Genomic DNA, 23,826 nt, shown 5'->3' on the forward strand with positions numbered 1-23,826 from the left:
GGAGAGCAGATGCTTCTATGAAAATGCATGGAAATAATTACACACACAAAAAAATGTCTCCAAGAGGTATTGGCCAAACGATAAATGACAAGATGCCTTTGGGCATAAATCTAGAAAGGCACATGTGAATTGTAAACGACACCACAATCTTTTTTTTTTTGCCCCCAAATACAGTTTAGGCTGTTTGACGCTTTGGGAGCTTAGGTGGTCATCTCTGTAATTTCCAACAGCTTGAAGACACTTTGAAATAGAACCAATATTATCAGCACAGCTTGGTAACCACTCTCTAATTTTTCCTACTCGAATATCAGCCTCACCAAAGTGAGTTTCAATTTTAGATGTGTTGCCTCCCTGAGCAGAAACCCTATGGAAAATGATTCTTGGGAAGACATGCAAATGTGCCAGTGACCTACATACGGAGCTATAAGCCCATCAGATTGCTTCTGCCGCTTGAAACCTGGGGAGAAAAAGTGGAAAAATAAAATTGCATTTAGTATATGCTGTGCTCCAAAAAGCACTAAGATTTTTCCAGGGACTGTTTTACCAAAGATTATTCATTAGGAGCATTTTCCTTTGCCTTTGTGGCTCTGCCAAATGACACATTTAAACTGGATGTGGTTATTCATGGAATAATTAAGGTGTGAAATGATTGTATTTGATGTTTTATTTTAGGGTTTTAAAACTGCATGATCCCTTTATGACCTATGGAATCAGGAACTTTAAAAAAAAAAAAAAAAGGAGGTTATGGGACTTCCTTGGTGGTCCAGTGGCCAAGACTCCGTGCTCCCACTGCAGGGGGCAGGGGTTCGATCCCTGGTAGGGGAACTAAGGTCCCACATGCTGCATGTGGCAGTCAAAAAATAAAAACAAAAAACTTCAGTAGAAACTGACACAACAATGTAAAGTAATTATTATACTCCAGTTTAAAAATTAATTAATTAAAGAATTTTTAAAAACACAAAGAAAAAAAATGGAGATTGTAGGACTCTGTAACTGGAATGAAAAACACACACACATAATATATCCTGGTCACTTTCCTTAGCCTGAGTGGACAGGTTAGTTCATCTAAACATTTCCACTTGGGATTAATTAACATTTATTGGAGACGAATAGAGTTGATTCAGTTCAGTTCAGTTCAGTAGCTCAGCCGCGTCTGACTCTTTGCGACTCCATGAACCGCAGCACGCCAGGACTCCCTGTCCATCACCAACACCCAGAGTCCAATCATGTCCAACCCATGTCCATTGAGTCGGTGATGCCATCCAACCATCTCATCCTCTGTCATCCCCTTCTCCTCCTGCCCTCAATCTTTCCCAGCATCAGGGTCTTTTCCAATGAGTCAGCTCTTTGCGTCAGGTGGCCAAAGTATTGGAGTTTCAGCTTCAGCATCAGTCCTTCCAATGAATACCCGGAACTGATCTCCTTTAGGATGGACTGGTTGGATCTCCTTGCAGTCCAAGGGACTCTCAAGAGTCTTCTCCAACACCACAGTTTAAAAGCATCAATTCTTCTGTGCTCAGCTTTCTTTATAGTCCAACTCTCACATCCATACATGACCACTAGAAAAACCATAGCCTTGACTAGCTGGACCTTTGTTGACAAAGTAATGTCTCCGCTTTTTAATATGCTGTCTAGGTTGGTCATAACTTTCCTTCCAAGAAGTAAGCGTCATTTAATTTCATGGCTGCAATCACCATCTGCAGTGATTTGGGAGCCCAGAAAAATAAAGTCACCCATTGTTTCTACTGTTTCCCCATGTATTTGCCATGAAGTGATGGGACCGGATGCCATGATCTTAGTTTTCTGAATGTTGAGCTTTAAGTCAACTTTTTCACTCTCTTCTTTCACTTTCATCAAGAAGTTTTTTAGTTCTTCTTCACTTTCTCTATAAGGGTGGTGACATCTGCATATCTGAGGTTATTGATATTTCTCCCGGCAATCTTGATTCCAGCTTGTGATTCCTCCAGCCCATCATTTCTCATAATGTACTCTGCATATAGAGTTGATTAGCCTAAGGGAATAGGGGAGGGGGCCTTTTTTTCTGGAGGTCTATGTTGAGTTGAGCCAAACGTTGTAAATGTGGGTTTTACTTCTCTCTGGCATCATTGGGGCTTCCCTTTCTTGGCTGGTATGCCCTCATCTTTCCATTTTCCCACATACCTGGACACTGTGCCTCCAAATTAAGAGAGCACAATTGAATACAGCTCCTGGGTTGTATTTCTTGGGAGCGTGAGTGTGTTTGTCACAAGGGCTGAGTGCCAAAGAATTGACGCTTTCAAATTGTGGTGCTGAAGAAGACTCTTGAGAGTCCCTTGGACTGCAAGGAGATCAAACCAATCAATTCTAAGGGAAATAAACCCTGAATACTCATTGGAAGGACTGATGCTGAAGCTGGAGCTCCAATCCTTTGACCACCTGATGCGAAGAGCTGACTCATTGGAAAAGACTCTGATCCTGGGAAAGATTGAAGGCAAAACGAGAAAGGAGTGGCAGAGGATGAGATGGTTAGAGAGCATCCCCAACTCAATGGACATGAATCTGAGCAAACTCCACAAGATAGTGGTGGACAGAGGAACCTAGCATACAGCAGTTCATGAGGTCGCAATGAGTCAGATACAACTTAGTGACTGAACAAAAACAACAGTAATAACAAGGGCCGCCGCTGCTGCTAAGTCGCTTCAAGGACCACAGGGACATCAGGTTGACAGAAAGTCCATGCAATGGCAACTTTGTGCCATGAAGGGAATCAAGGCACTGAAATGTGATGGGAGCTGGGTTTCAGGCACAGAGAGATCAAGAGTAAGCAGGAGGTCAGGACATTTTCAGATTCAAACACAATAAAGACTCTCAAATTGGCTTAGCCCTCCCCCACCCACAAGGGTGTTGGTGGTGGGAAGAAGGTTTATTGGGAAATTATCTAAGAAAACAAAGAAAGATGATCAAGAATCATTTTTCACCTCCTTTCTGTTTGCTTTTGTCTGAGCAGAGTCTCATTTTCACTCATCTTTGTCTATGTGGCTGAGAAAAAAATGATTATCAACAGTGATGTGTCTATCATCCTTAGAATTCTCAATCCACAGGTTAAAAAAGAACTGTTAGTAGCTAATTATCTCCTATTCATAAATGTCCCAAAGTGGCTCATCTTAGGTCACACTGTGGAGGGACCCAGTGCATGCTTAGCCTATTCATGTCCTCCCCTATGGGCTGGGGAGGGGATGGTAAGGCCCTTGGTGGGGAGGAAGTTAGGAAGAAAATTGCCCAAGTCAAAAATGTTCTGTGATCAGAATACAGGAATGAAAACCTACTGGGCAAAAAATAACAACCGTCATTCCAAGTCACTCATTTGTGTCTCTTCGTTCCTCAGTTACTTTGTAGGTAATGTCACTGATCTACTCCACCATGGTGGTAAGATTGTCTTTTCTTTTTTTAATTAATTGCTATTGAAGTATAGTACTTTACAATGTTGTGCTAGTTTCTACGTACAGCAAAATGAACCAGTCATATATACACACATATCCCCTCTTTTTTGGATTTCCTTCCCATTCAGTTCACCACAGTGCATTAAACTGAGTTTCCTGTGCTATATGGTAGGTTCTCACTAGTTATCTATTTTATGTGTGGGTGTGCTCAGTCATGTCCTACTCTTGCGACACCATGGATTGTAGCCTGCAAGGCTCTTCTGTCCATGGAATTTTCTGGGCAAGAATACTGGAGTGGGTTGTCATTTCCTGGTCCAAGGGATCTGTTTTATACATTGTATCAAGAGTGTTTACCTGTCAATCCCAATCTCTCAGCTCATCCTACCCCTCCTTTCCCCCCTTAGTATCCACACATTTGTTCTCCACGTCTGTGTCTATATTTCTGCTTTGCAAATAAGATCGTCTGTCTGTTCCATTTTTCTAGATTCCACATATTGCTTGAGGAGCTAAAGAAAGGCACTCCTAGGGTTCTGGAACAGCCTCAGAGAGTGGAGAACTGCAGAGACAGACACAGAAGTCATTATGTCCACGTCACTGCAGAGGAAGCAAACCAAGAAAGCGACATTTCTGAGGCTATCAAGTTAGTAAGACACAGAGCGGGAACCAGAACCCCTAAGGATTTTAAAGCAACAGGTGATAGAAGAAAGCTGTTGCCATGAGAGTTTAGCGGGCTGTTTCCGTGAGGCTTCATTGCATGGTATCCATGGTGACAAGGTCTGGTCTCAGTGTCTTTCTTAGACTGGGACCAGCAGAAACTGTGAGGGGATCCTGCCTCTGAATGGTCTGGACTGACTCCTGTTTGACCAGGGAGAATGTCTGGAAGCAGGCTGAATCCTACCCAAGCCCATAAGGGATCCCAGAGGGAAGTTTCAGCTTGATGAATTCCCAGCACTGGGAGTCATTCAAGGGATTCTGGGATCTGGGCTGGATCAGATCCGTTGTGTGACTGCCAGACCAGAGTCTCATTGGCTCAGGGACTGGGTAGGACTGAGAGTCTACACTGGACCTTTGAGACAGACAATAGCATCAAAATAGGAAAATAGGATCCATTGGAAGGACTGATGTTGAAGCTGAAGCTCCACTACTTTGGCCACCTGAAGCGAAGAGCCAGCTCATTGGAAAAGACCCTGATGCTGGGAAATATTGAAGGCAGGAGGAGAAGGGGGCAGCAGGGGATGAGATGGTTGAATGGCATCACTGACTCAATGGACATGAGTCTGAGAAAACTCCAGGAGATAGTGAAGGACAGGGAAGCCTGGCGTGCTGCAGTCCATGGGGTCGCAAAGAGTTGGACACAACTGAGCAATTGAACAACAATAACAGAAACAGGAGACGGTGGGGAGGAAAAGAGTCTAAGAGTCTTACTTATCTGGGAAGTGTGCTTTTCTTGAGTCCAGTGGCACTCTAAGTCACCTGCTCACGGTCCTCTGAAGCAGGTGGCGTTCGGGTTGTTGTTCGGTCGCTAAGTCATGTCTGACTCTTTGCAATCCCATGGACTGCAGCACGCCAGGCTCCTCTGTCCTCCACTTTCTCCTGGAGTTTGCTCAAATTCATGTCCACTGAGTTGGTGATGCTATCTAACCACCTCATCCTCTGTCACCTTCTTCCCCTCCTGCCCTCAATCTTTCCCAGAATCAGGGTCTTCTCCAACGAGTCAGATCTTCACATCAGGTGATCAAAGTATTGGAGCTTCAGCATCAGTCCTTCCAATGAGTATTCAGGGTTGATTTCTCTAGGATTGATTGGTTTGATCTCCTTGCTGCCCAAGGGACTCAAAAGAGAGTCTTCTCCAGCACCACAGTTTGAAAGTATCAATTCTTCAGTGCTCAGCCTTAAGTGGTGACTAGCACCTTCATTTCTCAAGGGCCAGAATTGAATGACTGGACCGGCTTCCTACTGCTGCTGCTGCTGCTGCTAAGTCGCTTCAGTCGTGTCCGACTCTGTGCGACCCCATAGACGGCAGCCCACCAGGCTCCGCCGTCCCTGGGATTCTCCAGGCAAGAACACTGGAGTGTGCTACCATTTCCTTCTCCAGTGCATGAAAGGGAAAAGTGAAAGTGAAGTCGCTCAGTTGTGTCCAACTCTTCGTGACCCCATGGACTGCAGCCTACCAGGCTCCTCCGTCCATGGGATTTTCCAGGCAAGAGTACTGGAGTGGGGTGCCATTGCCTTCTCCGACCAGCTTCCTAAGCCCCACAGAAACATCCCCATCCGAAGGCTGTGTTCAGAAGACTTCAATTACAAGTTAAGTAGGTTCAGCTATTGAAAACTCCCGTGACTGCTGTAGGCATGTGTCCTATTCTTCAATTTCCTCTTGGAAGCTTTGTGCTCCTGGAATCTAAGTTCCCTGCCTCCTTTGCACATTATTTTCAGTCAACCACATTTCATTGTCCTTAATTAACCTGGAGACATTAATGCACAGTACACAGATTAAGAAAGCTTTGTTTCTGAAATTAAATTTCACTCCTCCCACCCCCCTCCCCCCTCAGCTTCTAGGAAAGATTGGGGCGGCCAAGAATATGTAGGTCATGTTTCCAATTATAAAACACCAATGATGCTATTTTTCCTCCTGCAGTGATAAAAATAGAAATGAAAAAGTGAAGCTGAGCTGTCTGTGTGAGGTCAGTAGTCACCAGCACCATCTTTTAACCACCACTGGACTCCTCAGGTGACCAGATGATGTCTGACAGCCAGGGAGGATTTTTACTCAGCAGGGTCACTAGGTGGCGCTATCAATAAGAAAGGATTAAAAAGCGCTCCCTTGCTAACCAGACCTGTGAGCAGCAAAGCAATTAAGCACTTCAGAGGACCCTGCTCCCTCAGCTGTTTGTAAAGACTCTTGCAGCGTTCACTCCCCTCATCTGTCTGCAGCTACTGGTGACAACCACAACAGTAAGAAAGTGTGGCAGGAGGGCTCACATTCACACATATGGTCTGTGTCATTTCTGTAAGATGTTGTCAGGAGAAGCTGAGGGTGTGTGTTGGGGGGGTTAGAGGGTGGGTGATGGGACCGTCATGGAGAAGGATGCCTGGTTTCTCAGGTGGACACTAATTATTGCCCTGCCTCTGACTCTTTTACAAAAGCTGAAGCAGTGCAGACTTAAGAAGAGTAGCTGAACACAGCCTCAGGTGTTTGCAACTATGATTCCACCATTTTCCTGAATTTTGTGCCAACTTTCATCCATCCCGATACTGTTACTGTCAAGCTCGAGAGCCCTGATTCTGCCTCATCACTAACTTTCTCTGTTTTATTTTTTTAAATATTTATTTGTTTGTTTTTTACAGCACACCCACTCTCTAGTTGTGGTGCCTGGGCTCCAGAGTGTGCAGGCTTCAGAGCACATGGGATCAGTAGTTGCTGCAAGCAGGCTTAGTTTCTTTGCAGCATGTGGGATCTTAGTTCCCTGACCAGGGATTGAACATGTGTCCCCTGTATTGCAAGGTGGATTCTTAACCACTGGACCACCAGGGAAGTCCTTTTCTTTCTCTGTTGATGGACTTTTGTTTTACTTCAGCAGATGTGAAATCTTTCTATACGCCACTCCCCCAGCTGATGATGACTTCCGTTGTGTCTGGTATGAATTTCTACCCCATCTTTACCCATGGTGAATACCCGCTTGGTCCTATCTCCCTCTGACTCTCCCATCCCATTTGTCCTAGTGATTCAGACAACATTTACTAACCAGGACATGAGGCAAGGCCCTCAGCAGAGTGGGATTGATCTTGGGACATGTGACAGATGGTGCTAAGCTTGGCAGGCAGCATTTTTTTTTTTCAGGAAACAGTCCCATTTGTTCTTCCAATCATGAGGCAAGGAGGCAGGAAGCAAGAAAAGTGGATATAGGAAACTGATGCTGCCATTTTCCCACCAATATATCACTGGGTGGTTTGTAGAAAGGGTTCCTATCTGTTGTTGTTGCTCAGTTGCTAAGTTGTGTCTGACTCTGCAACTCCATGGACTGCAACTTGCCAGGCTCCTCTGTCCACTTTCTCCTGGAGTTTGCTCAAACTCAGTCCGTTGAGTCGGTGATGCTATCCAACCGTCTTATCCTCTGCCGCCCCCTTCTCCTATTGCCTTCAATATTTCCCAGCATCAGGGTCTTTTCCAACCCTTTGTGGGGTGGGTTTCTGCCTGTACTCAGCCACGATCAAGGACTACCTCTATCCCCTTTGCTTCAGCCTGAACGCACCAACACCTTTTGAGATATTCCTTGTATGACATGCCCTCAGATGCTCTCTGCCATCTACTCACCTTCTTCTGGCTTCTATCATTTATCAGTATATGCCCTTAAAATAAAGTTTCCAGAATGGGGCAAGGTACTCTATTCTGATGCAGAAGATGGTCTTAGGGAAACATGCAAAAGAGGGTACAAAGCCTGGAGGCTGAAAAGTTGGAGGAAATGTAGTCAATGAAGTTCATGTAAGTCAAAAAGAATAAGAAAATTTCCTTATTGCTTTACTCACCCTCTCATTCTCTCAGTTCTTATTTAACTTTACATGTGGTCCCATAGTTTTATCCTTCTTAATTACAAAGGAAGAAAAAAATGTGGGTTAGAAAATAGTCACTACCTACTTGTGCTTCCCAGGTGACTCAGTGGGTAAAGAATCTGCCTGCAATGCAGGAGACCCAGGTTTGATCCCTGGGTTGGGAAGATTCCCTGGAGAAGGAAATGGCAACCCACTCCAGTATTCTTGCCTGGAAAATTCCATGAACAGAGGAGCCTGGCGGGCTACAGTCTGTGAGGTCCCAAGAGTTGGCCATGACTTCGTGACTAAACCACAACCACCACTACCTACTTATAGTAACTTCGACCATCTTTCTTTCTTATCATGATTATATGCCACTTTCCTTTGGAATCATCCCAAGGCAAGAATGAAGCGTCTCCCTCCTCTTGATCTGTTGCTTTCATTGGTCTATTTATCTTTATTTATTTATTGCAGCTGTGACTTTCCATTTCTGAACTTCTTTTTTGCTGCTAGACACAAGGAATTGTGTTTTAACACTAGTGCCTTGGACAGTGCTTGGTAGAGAGGAATAGTTTAATCCAAGTTTAAAAATGAAAAAACATTTTTAGAAATATACCTCCATCTCCAATTATTTTATGTTCCTTTCCATTTTAAAATAAGTGTAGTTTTATTTCTGGGGTTGCTATTCTGTTCTATTGATCTTTTTTTTAAAAAAAGAAAACTATCAGTACCATACAGTTTTGATGTTTTGATTACCATTATTTTGTAATATAGCTTGAAATCAGAAATTGTGATGCCTCCAGTTTTGTTTTGTTTTTTTGCCTCAAAATCTCTTTGTGTATTTGGAGTATTTTTGTGGTTCTATACAAAGTTTAGGATTGTTTGTTCTATTTCTGTGAAAAATGCCATTGGCATTTTGACAGGGATTGCATTGAATTTTCAGATTGCTCTGAATAGTATGGACATTTTAACAATATTACTTCTTCCAATCCATGAGCTTGGAATATCTTTCTATTTGTGTCTTCTTCAATTTCTTTCAGAAATGTTTTTATAGTGTTCGGTGTACAGGTTTTTCATCTCTTTGATTAAATTTATTCCTAGGTATTTTTTTTATTTTTGATATAATTATAAACAGGATTATTTTCTTAATTTCTCTTTCTGATAGTTTGTTATTAGTGTATAAGGATGCACCAGATTTTTTATATTGATTTTGTATCCTGCAAATTTACTGAATTCATTGGTTAGTTCTAACACATTGCTTTCCTTTCATTTTAATGCCTAGGAGGAGATTTTCTTAATCTTTTTGACCTATGTGAACTTCATTGACTACATTCTCTCCAGCTTTTCAGCCTCCAGGCTTTGCACCCTCTTTTGCATATTTCCCTAAGACCATCAGCCTTTCCGTCTTCATTTACCATTGTTGCTGTTGTTCAATTGCTAAGGCTTGTCCAACTCTTTGAGACCCCGTGAACTGCAGCACAGGCCTCCCTGTCCTTCACTATCTTCCGGAGCTTGCTCAGATTCATGTCCACTGAGTCCATGATGCCATCCATCCATCTCATCCTCTGTCACCCCTTTCTCCTCCTGCCCTCAATCTTTCCCAGCACCAGGGTCTTTTCCAATGAATTGACTGTTCACGTCAGAAGTCCATGGATATCAGCTACAGGGAGTGGGAGGTTAGAAGGATCTGGTTTGATTTCCTCTATGCCTTGAATGAATGCCCAGTGCCCTTGCTTCCATTCATAGCCAAGCTTCACAAAAAATAAAGGACTTCAGATGCTCCTCATCTACCTTTAGTCTAGATCTCAGTCTTTTTTTTTAAGTGGTACCAAACCCTGCCAGTGAGATCTGTGTTTCCAAAGTATTGCATCAGGATGGGTGGGTGCTTGTCAAAGACATGTGGGAGTGTGGCAGAGACAACTTTCAAGACTTTTTTTAATCCTCAGCTCTAGGATTCTATTGCTCATTGCCTTATGGTTCAGTGAAATGGAAGATTCCCAGAATGAAATACACATTGATCTAAGACATTTATCAGCTTTCCTGGTGGCTCAGTGATAAAGAATCCACCTGCCAATGCAGGAGACGTGGGTTCTATCCCTGGATCAGGAAGATCCCCTGGAGAAGGAAATAGCAACTCACTCCAGTATTCTCACCTGGGAAATCCAATGGACAGAGGAGCTGGCCAGCTACAGTCCATGGGGTCGCAAAACATTTGGACACTTCTTAGTAACTAAACAACAAAGAAAATAGCAACAAAGATATTTATCACCAGGGCCTGTGTGACTCTTTGTGAAATGATCCAATAGATTTTCTACCAAAATAACACCCTTTCATTGCTGATAAAGCAGCTTGTCCAGGTTTAAAATGAGAAAGTCCAACTCATATCATTGGACCTGCTCCAATAATAATTTCATACCACCTGCCCTGCCCATCAACGCACTCTATTTTTCAGTTCTTTTTTCTTTAACTTACTTTTCTTCCCCTCACCTCAACCTCTGAATAGATCAGTCAAAACACTGAGCAGAGAGGAAAGTAAAAGGAAGGGGTCCTTAAAAAGACAGTGGAAAAATGACATAAAACTATTCTTATAAATAAGAAATGGGTAATTATTAGAATGTAGACATGTACACTGAATGGATGGCAAAGTACTGAAATATATTATAATATGCCTGTTTAATATCTGTATCCTGGTGGTTGCTAGGTTACACTGGTACTTTTAATAACACTAAAGGCAGCGAGAAATACTTGTAGATACTTTCCCCATTGAAAATATTACTGGCAAGGAAAGGGACATATTGCTGGCTAGAGCCGTGGGATATTATAAGCTTTCTGTTGTTCATTAAAATGCATTTTAGTTGTTCATAGCATTTAGTGGTTCACTTTAGAGTTTTTCCTTCAAAATAGTTAATCGTCATAATGTGCCTTGGGTTGAGAGATCTGGGAGGTTGATATCTCTGTTTCCCCGAAACATGTGAAAGAAAAGTGAAAGTGTTAGTCCCTCAGCTGTGTCCAACTCTCTGCGACTGCATGGACTGTAGTCCGTCAGGCTCCTCTCTCTATAGAATTCTCCAGGCAAGAATACCGGAGTGGGTAGCCATTCCCTCCTCCAGGGGATCTTCCTGACCCAGGGATTAAACCCGAGTCTCCTGTATTGGCGGGCGGATTCTTTACGCCGAGTTACGAGGAAAGCCCCGAGATTTTTTTTTAAACTAGGTATGAGGATATTCTACAAGCCCAGATGGGAAAATTCAGTCTAACAAATACTTTTTGAGCACCTGAACAGTGATTCACAACAGTTCAGTTCCTTCCCAAATAAAATTTGAATCATTGATCTTTTCATATCAGGAGGCTTGCTAATTCCATGCTTTCCTGGCACCATTCAACACATGAGCCTCTCAGCTTATCTTTTCCCTACTCTTTCTCCTGCTTCACCATACTTCCTTCCTTGGCTTTTCACTACGGAGCCGTCCAATCCTATTCATCGTCTCCTCTAGAACTCCAGCCATTGTGAGGATACACACTCATAAAATTTCAGCTTCCTTGCCAGATGCTTACTTCAACCTTGGCCTTAATCAAAGCTTGGATTCACACTCAGAACAGAAGAGCAGCTCCCACTCCAGAAGGATTAGCATCCTTTGTCCACTTCTCCTCACCTCCCCCAGTTATCACATCCCTCCTGGCCTCATTTCCTTCCCATCCAGCCTGAACCTGAGAAAACATCATTGCCCAAACCCTCACTGTCCTATGTCCTTCTACAAAATCCATCCTGTCTTATTCAATATTTTTAAAAATTAGGCTAAATTTCCTTTATAGGCTTCCCCAATGGTTCAGCAGGTAAAGAATCAGCCCTCAATGCAGGAGCCACAGGAGATGTGGGTTCAATCCCTGGGTCAGGAAGATCCCTTGGAGAAGGAAATGGCAACTCACTCCAATAGTCTTGCATGGGAAATTCCACGGAGAAGCCTGGTGGGTCAGTGCATGGAGTTGCAAAGAGTCGGACATGACTGAGCACAGTCCAGTGAAGTGAATCAGCTATATGTATACACATATCCCCCCCTTTTTTTGAACTCCCTTCCCATTTAGATCACCACAAAGCATTGTGAGGAGTGCCTGGGCTATACAGCAAGTTCTCATTAGTTATCATCCTGTCTTGTTCAGTCTTGAATTATTTTAATCATCCACTTTCTGACCCTATACAGGAGTAGCCAAGCAGCAGTGGAGAAAAATCACTGAAAAGTGCAAATATCTGCTGTGTGAGACACTTATGCAAACCTGGTCACCTCCTTGCTCCCATCACCATCAGGAGCTGCTACAGACCCTCCCCTCCCAGCTCTAAATTTCCTCCTTGTATGTGTACTCTCAGCCGACGGCTTCATCTTCCACTTGGGAGGCCATCGGCAGGATCCCTCTTCAACCCACCCACCTCCTGTCTTCTTTTCTCCTTTATATTCACCCTTCCTTTCTAGCTCAGCTATGCTTGATATTTCCCCTTCCAGCCCTGACTTTTATCCCCACGGCTTCTCTATTTCCAGGAGCTCCATGCTGTCCCATGTTTCTCACATTTCATTTCTTCCTGTCTACTGTCATCTCTGTGGTTCACAATGGTGTGCGAGTCTCTCGTACCCGAAAACAAATAACAAGGAAGCTGCAGTCACCTCCGGATCACCTTGGTTCTTACACGCCGACACACAGAGTTGTGCTTCATAAATTTTACCTGCTTCAAAGTGTGAATCATCGCCCCTGTCTTCATTTTTTCATTTCCAAATACCCCTCTAATTTCTGAGTCCACTTAAATGCGTCTTCTGCTCCAACCACCAGCGAAAGCAATGACTGCCAAAGTCGTCAATGTCACTGTTGTCACTAAAGCCACAATTTCCAGCCCTCTCGGCAGTGTTTGGCATGTATGATCACTTCCTAAACTTAAAATTCTATTTTTCTCTGAATGTGACACCACTCAAAGACAGTTATGAGATGAAGATTATGGTATAATTTTTTCCACCAAGTCCGCCCTTGTTCAGACGAAAGCATGTGTAATGGCACTGCTTACTGTGGGACAGAAATAACGGGTGATCATTACTGGTTAAATACTGTTGTAATGTATTCTATTTTTAAAATATTTTTTATTTTATTACTTTTTACATTGGATTATTGCTTTACAATGTGTTAGTTTCTTCTATACAACAACGTGAATCGGCCATAAGCATACATATATCTCCTGCTTTTTGAGCTCCATCCCACCCCTACATCCTACCCACCCCTCCAGGTAATCACAGAACACTGAGCTGAGCTCCCCATGTTATATAGTAACTTCCCACTGCTGCTGCTGCTGCTAAGTCGCTTCAGTCGTGTCTGACTCTGTGCGACCCCATAGACAGCAGCCCACCAGGCTCCCCTGTCCCTGGGATTCTCCAGGCAAGAACACTGGAGTGGGTTGCCATTTGCTTCTCCAACTTCCCACTAGCTATCTATTTTACATATGCTAGTGTATATATGTCAGTGTTACTCTGCCAATTTATTCTAAAACCTTCCTCCACAACCTGTAAAGGCCACCTGCTACCCTATCTGTTTTGTAGGAGAAGAAGAAATGGGGCTCCAGATGGGTTAAGGTCACACAAGGACCAAGACTAGGGCCACAGCCCATTCACTGACTCTAACACATTGCTTTCTGCATTCTCCAATGGCTTTTTTAGAAGTTTATTGGTAACTTCCCTGGCAGTCCAATGGTTAAGACTTCACATTCTAATGCAGGGGTTTGGGGTTTCATTCCTGGTCAAGGAGCTAACATTTCTACATGGCTTGTGGCCAAAAAACTGAAGAATCAAATGGAAGTAATATTGTAACAAATTCAATAATGACTTTAAAAAATGGTCCAGATAAAAAATAAATCTAAAAAAAATAAAGCATGATTTTTCTTCTCATTTCCATATCTACCCCTCCTCTTTTCTTCTTTTCTTCCTTCCCTCCTCCATTCCTTTTCCTTTCCTTTAATTTCCTTCATTGTTTTGAAATTTCTTCTTATGAAGTGCTCAAACATTTATCTTTTTTTGATTACTCCTCACCTTGAATGAAAACCATGAGTTTTGTTTGTATTATTATTGGAGGTTTTGAGGTGCATGCCATGAAGTAATTAACAATTAAAGTAAGATGGACTTTCTAAATGTTCAATACAACCAGAGTATTCTATTCTCCACCCCATGAACAGCAACAAAAAAAACATGTGTTTGCAAGGGACTCAGAACTGTTCTTAGTGATGAAGAATCCCTGTGTCTGATGAAGTTCATTCCTCTTGTCCTAGGATGTGGTCCCCAGCCCTGGAAGTTTCACATACTCCTTCTGACCTTGACATTGAACCGTTTTCATGGCAGATTTAGGAGGCATTTTTTACTAGCATCCATTTTTCCTCCTCAGGGGCTTCCCAGGTGGCACTAGTGATCAAGAATCTGCCTGCCAGTGCGAAGAGACACAAGAGATGCAAGTTCAATCCCTGTGTCGGAAAGATCCTCTGGAGGAGGAAATGATATCCTGCTCCAGTATTCTTGCCTGGGAAATCCCATGGACAGAGGAGCCAGGTAGGCTACAGTCCATGGGTTCACAAAGAGTTGGACATGACTGAGCACAGCACACACACATTCCTCCTCATTTCTCAAATCCTTTTCTCTTCTTTACAAGTTCCTATCTCATTTAATGGGGCAAATATGGTGGCTCAGAAGGTAAAGCAACTGCCTGCAGTGCAAGAGACCTGAGTTCGATTCCTGGGTCAGGAAGATCCCCTGGAGCAGGAAATGGCAACCCGCTCCACTACTCTTGCCTGGAAAATCCCATGGGTGGAGGAGCCTGGTGGGCTACAGTCCATGGGGACTCATTTAATAATTTCTCTGCAAAATCCCTTCATGACCACCAACCAGAGGCTGATTGATGTCTGTCATATGGCAAACATACCAAATGAGGCACCTTTCTCACTCACCCCAATTCCTCCCTCAAAATGGAACACTCTTCTAAATCTATTACTCCTGAATCTGCTAGAATTTTTCAGCTACTCTTGTTCAAAGCAAGGTGGTGCAAATCGAGTTCATACTTGGAATTTGGGTGGTTCAGGCCAATGTTTTCTGAAATAACGTTTGTTTATTTTTTGATTCGCAAATAGTAGAGTTAGAAAGAAGGAAAACTGGGAAATAGATAATAGCATAAACAATAAAATAAAAAGACATTTTCAACCCCACCTTCCAAAGTAATCATTATGACACTAGGTTTGTCATGTATTCCCTTTATTATGCTAACGTCTGTTCTTTCTATACTCAATTTGTTGAGAGTTTTTATTGTGAAAAGATGAAGAATTTTGGCAAATGCTTTTTCTGCACCTACTTAGGTGAACACAATCTTTTGTCTTTCATTTTATTATTGTGGTCTATGGCATTTATTGATTGATATATGTTGAACTATCCTTGTATCTCAAGGATAAATCCCTCTTGAACATGGTGTATGATCATTTTAATGTCATTTAACAGATTTGATTTGCTCTCATTTTGTTGAGAATTTTTGCATTTATATTCACCAGAAATACCGGACTGTACTTGTTTTTGTAATATCCTTATCTGGCTTTGGTATCAGGGTAATTCTGGCCTCATAAAATGAGTTTGAAAGTATATCCTCCTCCTCAATGTTGTGGAAGAGTTTGAGAAGGATTGGTGTTTAAATGTGTGGTCCAATTCACCAGTGAAGCCATCTGGTTCCAAAATTTTCTTTGTTGGAAAGTTTTTGATTACTGTTTCTATCTTTATTGATCCATTTCAATTTTCTATTTTTTCATGATTCAGTCTTGGTAGGTTGTACGTTTCTAAGAATGTATCCATTTTTCTAGAATATCCAGTTTGTTGGTATATAATTTTTCATAATAGTCTTTTATGGTTCTTTGAATTTCTGTTGTATCAGTTATAATGTTGCCTCTTTCATTTCTGATTTTGTGTCTGAGTGTTCTCTCTTTTTTCCCTCAGTTGTTCTACCTAAAGGGTTTATTAATTTTGTTTCTCTTTTTAAAAAACTAGCTCTTATAGTTTTGTTGATTTTTTCTCATGCTATTCTGGTCTCTATTTCATTTGTTTCTGCTCTTATATTTGTTATTTCCTTCCTTCTACTTACTTTTGGATTAGTTTGTTCTTTTTATGGTTCCTTGAGGAATAAAGTTAGGTTGTGTATTTGTGAAGTTTTTTCTTTCTAAATGTAGGCGTTCATCACTTTCAACTTCCCTGTTAGAGCTGCTTTTGCTGCATCCCATAAGTTTTGATATATTGTGTTTCCATTTTTGTTTGTTTCAAGATATTTTAAAATTTTTTCTTTGACCCACTGGTTGTTCAAGTGTATATTATTTAATTTCCACGAACATGTAATCAGTTTTATTTTCTGCTATACTTCCAGGGCTTACCACAGTACCCGGGTTAGGGTAGGCATCTTACACAATTTGGCTGCATCACTGAGTGGCTACACACACCTGCAGTTTTCTCTTCCCACTACGCTTGTGTATACATTCCTCAGCTGTGTATTCTCTTTCTGTTCTATTTTGATGGAAAGAAGGTTATTTTTCATACTTTTCTGGGGTGCACATGGTAACTTACAGATTGGGTCCAAGCTCAATAGACTCACGAATTCTAAAGGACCTTATTATTACATCTTGGTGCTGTTTAACTATTTCACTTCTCTTTTTTAAAAGTTTTTGTTTATTTTATTAGATTTTGGGGCAGAAGATTCTGCAATACAATTTAAAAGTACCTTCTTTTAAAAATATTATTTAATGTATTTATTTGTTTGGCTGCGTCAGGTCTTTAGCTGCATCATGTGGGATCTTGAGTTGCAGGGCGAAGACTCTTTGGTTGCGGCACGTAGGCCCAATAGTGGCGGTGAGGGTTTAGTTGCTTTGAGGCATGTGAGATCTTGGTTCCCTGCATTAGAAAGCAAAATCTCTAACCACTGCACCACCAGGGAAGTCTCTAATGACTTCACTTCTAATCATGCGAGGTTTTGATTCTACTTAAGATGCTATTTCCTTTTGATTTGCAGGTTCACCTTTCATATCTTCTGGGCAGCAAGGATAAGCCAGCTTCTGCAGCCCCAGCTTACTGTCCCCATGGTCCCCCCGGCCCGCCCGTTTATTCCCTATCCTGATCTCTGACAGTCTCCACCACTTACTGACAAAAGTTCATATAAAACAAAACACGCTGGGGAAGAAAATCTCCGGCAAGGCGCCTGGGAAACAGAGGAAAAACAAACATACCAAACCACACCAGTTAAATTGGAAAATAATCCATTTAGGCTGACTTTCAGAACTACCTCCCCCCACCCCCACACCAGTGGCAAAAGAGGAGATGTTCTTTGCAGTTCATCATTTGTCTTCCCCGGGAAGGAAAGGAAGCAGGCAGCACTGTGTGAGAAGTGGTCCCCCGAGGAGTGAGCTCTATCTCTTCCAGTGACATTAATCTTTGTTAAAAAAAAACAAACAAGAATCCTCACGGAGTCGCCACACTGACAGCCTCAGGAGCTGTTTCAGAGGGGAGGCGCCTGTTGAGACTTCATCCTGGAAAACAATTTTCTTCTCAAGATGCATGGAAGTGAGTTATGGAAACTTGGAGGAAATACGGAAAATCATCTGAAATGAAGCAATTTGGCTTATTTCTTTTGGGGAGAGATTTTTGTTCAAAAATACGTATCATAGAGCCATCAATACTAATGTGTGCTTTCCTAGAGCTATGGGCTTCCCAGGTAGCTCAGATGGTAAGGAGTACTCCTGCAGTGCAAGAGACCTGGGTTCGATCCCTGGGTCAGGAAGATCCCCTGGAGAAGGGACTGGTAACCCACTCCAGTATTCTTACCTGGAGAATTCCATGAACAGAGGAGCCTGGTGGGCTATACAGTCCACTGGGTTGCATAAAGTTGGATGCAACTGAGTGACTATCACTTTCACTTTCAAAGATGACAGAAATATTTGGAGAGCCTCTTATGAAGGAAAAAAACATGTCTTAGAGCAGTTTTCCCCAACCTTTTTGGCACCAGGGACCAGTTTCGTGGAAGACAATTTTTCCATGGATTGGGGATAGGAGGATGGTTTCAGGATGATTTAAGTCCAATACATTTATTGTGCACTTTATTTCTATTTTTATTACATCAGCTCCACCTCAAATCATCAGGCATTAGGTCCCAGAGGCTGGGGACCCCTGTCTTCTAGGAAGTCAGAGATGTGCCAGGACAGAAGGTGACACCTTTGTCATGGTACATATTTTTGCACCTGCATCTGTTTCATGCCCTCTCAGCCAGGGGCCTGGAAGGCTTGATGTGGGTGAAATGGTAGTGGGACGTAGAAAATGGTGGCCAGGACATGCCTGGTGCGGGGAGGGGTCTGTGTTGCAGGCTGCTCTCTCCAGAGGTCGCCCGGGAGCTGCTAACTCCTGTCTCTGTTCCTTTATGACTCCACTTGGGAAATTAAGGTTCAGATAATTAACTTCTGCTGCTTCTTAAACCTGTCAGACATAAGGCCACGTGAGCACACAGAGGCTGCTTTTTCTGGCCCAGCATGTGCACAAAACCTCTCTTGCTGGCCAACTTGGCAGGTATTCTAGAACAGAAGCCCTGGCTGCTAAGTCACCAATAATAAAACCTCAGTAGGTAAGTATTGCCAACTGGCTCCTGTCCTGGTGGGTTCTCTATGAGACGACATCCGGGGCAAGGGGTCCAGGGAGGACTCTGGCCGTAACAATATTCCTAGGACAGGACTAGAATGCTAGTGAGGTTCATCTAAGCATCGCCTCCACCTGTACCTGCTCTAGTCGTTCCTCCTGTCTCCTTCCTTCTGTTTGCTACTTACCTTGACTCCGCTTGGGCTTCCCTGGTGGCTCAGATGGTAAAGAATCCACCTGCAATGAGTAAGACCCAAGTTTGATCCCTGGATCGGGAAGATCCCTTGGAGGAGGGCATGGCTACCCATTCCAGTATTCTTGCCTAGGAAATCCCATGGACAGAGGAGCCTGGTGGGCTACGGTCCATGGGGTCACAAAGAGTCGGACATGACTGAGCGACGAACACTTTCACTTTTTGACTGCCCTAGGGCTCAGGGCTAAAGATGAACTTTCCCAGAACAATGGGTCATGGAAACTTCTTACCTTGGGATGGATGCCCTCTCACCATCCTTGTTCTATGCCCCATCCTGAGCCCACTCTCCACATTCCACCTCTCTGTCACCTTTGCTAAAGCCCAAGATGACACCCAGGTGATGTGACTGCCACCTCACAGCAAAGTCATCACAAGGACTCTCAACAGGTGAACTACCTCTACTTCCGAAGGTCACAGGGACTGGTGTGCATAAGCCTCTCTCCTGGCCCCTGTGGGAGACAGAGTAATGGGCCCCAAAGTTGTCCTCATTCCCATTCCCGGAACCTATGAACACATCTTCTTGTGTCGCACAGAAGACTGCATGTATGATTAGGGAAATGAATCCAGAGATGCGGAGATTAACCTGCATTCCCTGGGGAGGGCACTTGTAAGTGAATCAGAGAAGAAGGGGAGTCTGAAGATGTGAGGACGAAGCAAAGGTCAGAGTGATGTAAGTAGTGAGCCATGGAATCAGGGCACCCTCTGCAAGCTGGAAAAGACTGCAGATGAGTAAGGGGGGGGTTGGATTTGGAGTTGAGACGTGATCAGTGAGTTCCTGTCACTCTAGCCCTTCCTCCTACAAAGTCCCTTAGATACTTGTTGGACTGCTTATACCCACAGTGAACATTTGGGGAGATTCTAAAGATTCCAGAAATCTGAAACCCCCCCAGTCCATGGGGGCGGGTCATCGGAAAACACTGCCTCCTCTCTCAGACTCGATCTTCATGCCTCAGAACACCTCCCGGGCCCTTGTTCTACCAGGACTCTGCTTCCTCACTTCGTCCCTCCTTGTCCTTGACGAGCTGTGAGCTATCAGCTGTGGTGGAGGATACAGAACGAGCAGGGGGAGCCCAGAGCCTGTGAGGAAGTGTAGCCCGATCACGAAATGACTGCTTTTACTTCCCCCCACCCAATGAAAAGAGTAAAACATTTATTGATGTATCAGTTTCATTGTTTTTTTAAATTTGCTTTTATTTTTAATTGGCAAATAATTGCTTTACAGTGTTGTGTTGGTTTCTGCCATACAGCAACATAAACCAGCTATAAGTATACATATGTCTTCTCCCTCTTGAGCCTCTCTCTCACCCCTCTGGATCATCACAGGGCACCGAGCTGAGCTCCATGTGCTACACAACAACTTCCCACTAGCTAGCTGTTTTGACATGTGGTAGTGTATATGTTTCAGAGCTACTCTCTCAATCTGTTCCACCCTCTCCTTCCCTTGTTGCGTCCACAAGTCCATTCTCTATGGCTGCATCTCTATTACTACCCTGCAAATAGGTCCATCAGTACCATTTTTCTAGATTCCATATATATATGCTTTGCGTGTGTGCATGTTAAGTCATTTCAGTTATGTCTGACTCCTTGCGACCCTATGGACTGTAGCCCCCCAAGCTCCTCTGTCCATGGGATTCTCCAGGCAAGAACACTGGAGTGGGTTGCCATGCCCACCCCCAGGGGATCTTCGCAGCCCAAGGATTGAACCCACATCTCCTGCATTAATTTTACTTTTTATCCTGAGAAAAATTATGATTTTTAAAAACTTGTTCACAGGATGAATAACAATCTGTGACCAAAGTTGAACAAACAGAACCCTAACTTATATGGCTGATTTCACAGTTTTTGACAGGTTTCTGGCTTTTTCAACAGCAACTCAAGTTCCCCTGGGACCTCACTGGAATGAAGTCAGGACAACATGTTGAGTCCATGGCTCCATCGTTTCATTCAATTCCCTACTCCTTTATCCCCTTCTAGGTGCTTCTTTGTAGACTGATGTTCAAGGGTCCTCCCAGCTGACATCCACCCACTCTGGCATTTCCATTCTGAACCCTCCCAGTACTGGTCCTGAAGGGAAACATGCTTTTACCCAAACATGATATGCTTGTTTATTGAGAAAGGCATCCTTAGAGGATTATTACCTTCCTCTAGTAATAGCTGAATGTGAGCAGACATAAACTCTCACATGACCAGGATAATCCTCTCTGAGATAGTATCAATGTGTTTTTTATTTGTCAAAATGAAAACAGCTTCAATGTTTCTGATTGTGAAAGTAATACATGTTTATTGTAGAAAGTTCAGGGGGAAAAAGTACAGATTGAATTACAATGATGAAAACATATCACCCAGAGAAAGTCATAATTTAAACTTTGGAATATAAATTTCCAAATATTTCACTAAACCCACACACATTCACATGCATCTTTTGTTGAGATTTTATTTTAAAAATAGCATATTACTCATGTTAGCTAAGTTTTATTGTTGCTGTTTAGTCGTGTCTGACTTTTTGGTGACCCCATGGACTGCAGCCCATCAGGCTCCTCTGTCCATGAAATTCTCCAGGCAAGAATACTGGAATGAGTTGCCATTTCCTCCTCCAGGGGATTTTCCTGACCCAGGGATCCAACCTGAGTCTCCTGCATTAGCAGGTGGATTCTTTACCACTGAGCCACCTGGGAAGCCCAGCTAAGTTTTACTGTAGCAATAAATGAACTCTGGATTCTCAGTGACTTGATAAAACAAAGGTTATTCCTCGTTCATACTTTTACAGCACAAGTTGGCAGGGGCTCTGTTCTACTCAGCCATTCAGGGAGCTGAGCTAATGGAGACACAGCACTTTGTCTGGACCACGAGGTCATCTTGGTGGCTGCAGGAGGGAAGCAAGACTGGAGAATCAGGCTTTGGGTTTCTATTTCCTCAGCCCCAAAATGACACAAGTCACTCCTACACACATCTCATTGGCCAGAACCAGTCAGATGATCCTACTCAGCTTCAGTGAAACTCTAGTTCTTATATTTGACTTGTGAAATAACCGGGAGGCAGGAGGCATCTATTATGTACACACAGCACATCCTAGTTTGCAGACTGTGTCCAACTATTCCTTCCTGCTTGCCCTCATCAACCCCATGATTGCCATCCACATTTGCCTGTTAAGGAGACTGAGGTTTGCACAGGAATGTCACTTGCAAAAATCTGATTGTTAGCGAGGGTGGTGGTAGAGATGGACCATCTGTGCCCTCCTCTGGGGCTCATAGAGATCTGAATGGCAGTCAGGAGATTTGTAATTGCATGCATTTCAGACAGAAGCAGCGTGAGGCTCAGAGATGTTAAGATACCTGCCCCGGGTGGCACAGCCAAGATTCCACTCCAGACCTAGTGTCCGTCCTGCTACGTGAAGCGGTCATTCAGGCAGCGATTCTGTATGGATCAGTGGTAACAAGTTAGCGATGATCTGAGGTGGGGGCCTGAGAGTTTGGAGAAAAAGAGAAGTCAATGAAGAATGGATTCAGCACAGTGACTGACTTCATCTCCTAATGTTTATTTTCCATTCATATGCCACTCAGCACGTCTCATATATTCTTAATGAGAACATTCTATTAATGCCAATGGGATTGATCTTGAAGGAAGCATTAGGGGCGGTAGAACGTGACCGCTGTGTAGTATTGACTAGGAATCATTAGCCAACCACATTTGCTCTGACCTTATCATTAGCTGGCAAAGAGAACTAGGACATCAGTGTGTTTCTACAGAGCTGTGTCCATGGCTGAGGGAAGGCCTGAGCCCACTGCGGAGATGAACACGTGTCCTCTCTGAATGGTCTCACGTGAAGAGCTGGCCCTGTGATTGAGCAAAGAACTTGAGGGGCTGCTGGGCCCCCACACACTCCTCTCCCTGCCTGCTAGGCTCAGGGCCCTGCCAGCTTCTGTGAGATGGGACGTTCACACGACACACAGCAGGATGCTACTAGGAGATTTCACCTCCACATGCTCTTTGTGCCTCAGTCTCCTCACCTGCAAACTGGGTACAGTTATTATACTTCACTCATCCACTTCTTGTGAGGATTAAATGAGTTAATAAAGGCGAACCCTGGGACTTCCCCGGCCATCCAGTGGTTAAGACGTTGCCTTCCCACTAGAACGTGTGGTTCAATCCCTGGTAGGGAAGCTAAGTACCTTACAGCTGAAAAGCCAAAACATAAAACAGAAGCAATATTGTAACAAATTCAATAAAGACTTAAAAAAAAAGGAAAGAACCCCTCAGCCCAGCCGGAAGAAGCTCCTGCACCTCACCCCTCAGAATGCAGACACTGCAGAGGACTGATTGTCCCTACCCAGGTCCATGGAGAAAATCTCAAAGGGTAGACCCTAATTAGCTGCATAAGTCATGTGCCCACCCTGACGCTGGTCAGCTGTGACCATGGAGCTGTAAACTATGATATCCTGTCCCCTCCCTTCAGAACAGCAATAACCAAACTCACAGCACTTACTCTGTGGTAGTTCATGTTCCAAACACTTACTCATATCGACTCCTTTCATCCTCTTTACAGCACCAGGAGATAATCCATGAAGTGGATACGTTTAAGATCATCCCTATTGTAGGGCTTCCCCAGGACTCAGACAGTAAAGAATCTGCCTGCAATGCAGGAGACCCCGGTTCGATCCCTGGGTGGGGAAGGGCCCCTGGAGAAGGGAATAGCTACCCACTCCAGTATTCTTGCCTGGAGAATTCTATGGACTGAAGCGACTTAGCACATAACCACTTAATAATGTTGAGGTAGTTTCAGGTGAACAGCCACCGGACTCAGTCATAAATATACATGTATCCATTGAATAGAGTTCCATGTGCTATATAGTAGTAGGTCCTTGTTGGTTATCCATTGAAAGATATTTTTGATTCTAGCTATGAAAAGGAAGAGAATGAGGAGTTAATATTTCTGCCAGGATTTTCTGTAAGATAAAATTTATGCATT

The sequence above is a fragment of the Giraffa tippelskirchi genome, chromosome 12 (genome assembly GCF_054371585.1).
Source record: "Giraffa tippelskirchi isolate mGirTip1 chromosome 12, T2T-mGirTip1v1.2.pri, whole genome shotgun sequence".
Lineage (NCBI taxonomy): Eukaryota > Metazoa > Chordata > Mammalia > Artiodactyla > Giraffidae > Giraffa > Giraffa tippelskirchi.